We start from the raw sequence: 2,907 nt of genomic DNA, 5'->3' as shown, positions 1-2,907 counted from the left end.
CTGTAGATGCTGCCGTTATCTGAGTTAATGTAAACATACGACGAGGCAGAAACGTCCTGCACTTTAGAGTCCAGTATAGAGTAAGAGATTTTAGCATTTTCACCAAAATCCAGGTCAGAGGCTGATACTGAGTACAGTATAGATCCTGGTACCCCATTCTCTTTTAAATATACATTATAGGAGGGCTGAGTGAATACAGGAGGGTTATCATTCACATCGGTGATGCTGACTGGTATAGTTTTCTTACTGGACAGAGGAGGAGAGCCTGAATCAGTGGCTGTTATTTCAATATCATAGTGTGAGGAGCTCTCTCTGTCTAAAGGACCACTAGTAACCAGTGCGTAATTATTAGAAAATGATGGTTTAAGAGTAAAGGGAGACCCCTTCGGAAGCTTTAACACCACTTTACCGTTATCTCCTGAATCAAGGTCTCGGACACTGAGCAAAGCTACTACTGTCCCACCTCGAGAGTCTTCGGGCACAGAAGTGGGTTTTGAAGTCAGCACAATTTCTGGAGCATTATCATTAACGTCTAAGACATCCACCTGCACACTGCAGTGACCCTCCATTTTAGGCAAGCCTTTGTCTCTAGCACTGACGTCTATTCGATATGAAGTTTGATCTTCATGGTCTAACTGTTGCTTCAAATATATATCTCCAGTTACAGCATCAATATGAAACAATGACAGCACCGATGGTGGTGTGTGTATGCCAAGCGAGTACTCAATTTCTCCATTTGGACCCTCATCTATGTCTGTTGCTTTTGTTGATATTAAAAATGAACCGTTTGCAGTGTTTTCTTGAACAGCAATTTTATAAAAAGCATTTTCGAATAATGGCACATTATCATTAATATCAAGTACAGTTATAGTTATTTTTGAAGTTCCTGACTTGACCGGGTTTCCTCCGTCCATAGCAGTAAGAAATAAATTATGAATCGCTTTTTTCTCTCGGTCTAATGATTTATTTAACACTAATTCGGGTATTTTTCTACCATTTTCAATTTCTTTTACTTTTAAAATAAAGCAATCGTCTTTGCTTAGAGTGTACGACTTTAATCCGTTACTCCCAACATCTGGATCCTCTGCACTCTCTAAGGGAAAACGCACGCCTACAACGGTGGATTCAGCAATTTCTATTACATGATCGCTTTTGAGAAAACTAGGAGCGTTGTCATTTACGTCTCTTATTTCCACTTCTATCCGGTGCAACTGTAACGGATTTTCTATTACAACCTGCAGAGGTAGAACACAGCTGGCGCTTTGTCCACATAAAGCCTCTCTGTCTATTCTGTCATTCACCACCAGCTCGCCCTTCCCCGCATCCACACTGAAATACTGCTCACCAGCCTCAGAGGCGACTCGCAGTTTACGGTCAAAAATATCTGAAAGTCCCAAACCCAGATCTTTGGCTATGTTTCCTACGACAGAGCCCCGCTCCAGTTCCTCTGGGATGCTGTAACGAGTCTGTCCGTCTATTGTAGTCCACAAGAGAAAGAAATGATGCCACCAAAGCGCCTGCCATCTCCAGTCTCGGTATCCCATTCTCTTTGTCATCACCGGTCCGTTACAATAGGACGTTATTTCCCATCGACATATCGTTTAGAACAAAGAGGTGAATGTGAAAATCCATCAACGATAATCTTGTTGTACTCCAAAGATACCAATACTTATGCATCCTGAGCTGTAAATTAAAGACATATTTTTTAATCTGAGTGTTTAAGCGCGTCCTCCTCTCATCTCGGGTTGGAGCATTACACTGGCTACAATGGTGAGGATGGATGGGGGAGGGAGTAGATCTCTTTGTACAACTCCTAATGCTATTGGTGCACAGCATCTAACCTACATCCAATAAGCTCGATACAGAAATGTGTCACAGACCCAGCAGTGCAAGTCAAGAATGTGTGAAATGGCACAATGAGGCGCTTCTTATAATAGTAATTAAATGAAATCGAAGGCGCTCATTAAACATGCGATGCTTTTTTTCCTCTCTTTTCCTGCTTTTTGGTATTCTAACAGTTATTGGAAAGTCATTCATTGCGCGATTTGCATGATTACATTCATGCCGATTTTGCAAGATGTGTCAATATGAAATCCACACCTATATGAAAAACGAAATGACCCTTACAGTACATGCTGAGATTTGAATTAGGTAGTTACAATGATCACTAACACATCCTCAAAAGAAACGTACTTGCTTATATTGCGTGACTGTTTGAATCAAGCAACCAGTCACATAACAGGTGCTGTCATAAAGCCTTATAGCAACTAAAGGCAGTCTAAGTCTTTATAAGCTTTAGCAGAATATAGTTGTAATGCTTAAGCAGGCCTATGTTAAAATGATACATATGGGCTAACATTCATCTACAACAAGTTACCTCAACGTTCTTTCATTTTTATTTTTCACATTCAGGAAGCGGTTTGTGAGGAATACGCAGGTATTTTAGCCTTAAATTGATAATTTTCAGAGGCATGAGTGTAGAAAAACACATGACACAAACTGTGTCAGCAAAAACCACAATGCTCTGTTATGTGTCACTTAAAAATTATTCTGGTGACATGAATTTGAGTAGGTGATGCTTTAAAAACTTTGCATGCATCATATCAAATCAAGTACATCGAAGAAAGCCCAGTAATAAGACATGAGAAATTAAAATTAATCTTCAGTGAGAATTTACAGATAAAAGATTTTACTGTCTGCTCACCTGCTGGCTCTCAAAGGTCCAGGTGCTGTCGGGTAAAGACGCATCCAGGACACTGATCACCTCCTTAAAGTCAGTGGTGCTGCTGGGCTTAATGAGTGTGAAATCACTGTACTCTGACATTGGAGACATGCAGGACCTGAAGGACTGACTCTGAGACAACATGTCTCCTCCCAGGACCTCCACGTACTTTATAGGTCCATCAG

At 40.7% G+C, this 2,907-nt stretch overlaps 1 pseudogene; it reads right to left on the bottom strand.

The window, feature by feature from the left end:
- Nucleotides 1-2,149, bottom strand: part of LOC147818530 (protocadherin gamma-C5 pseudogene) — a 2,885-nt pseudogene extending 736 nt beyond the window's left edge.
- Nucleotides 2,150-2,907: the final 758 nt, after the last annotated feature.

Source organism: Seriola lalandi, unplaced genomic scaffold, assembly GCF_002814215.2.
Source record: "Seriola lalandi dorsalis isolate HSWRI2012SDOR001 ecotype SW California unplaced genomic scaffold, Sedor1 jcf7180002054569, whole genome shotgun sequence".
Lineage (NCBI taxonomy): Eukaryota > Metazoa > Chordata > Actinopteri > Carangiformes > Carangidae > Seriola > Seriola lalandi.
The sequence above is the reverse complement of the archived record's forward strand: the minus strand, read 5'-3'. Positions and strand labels throughout refer to the sequence as shown.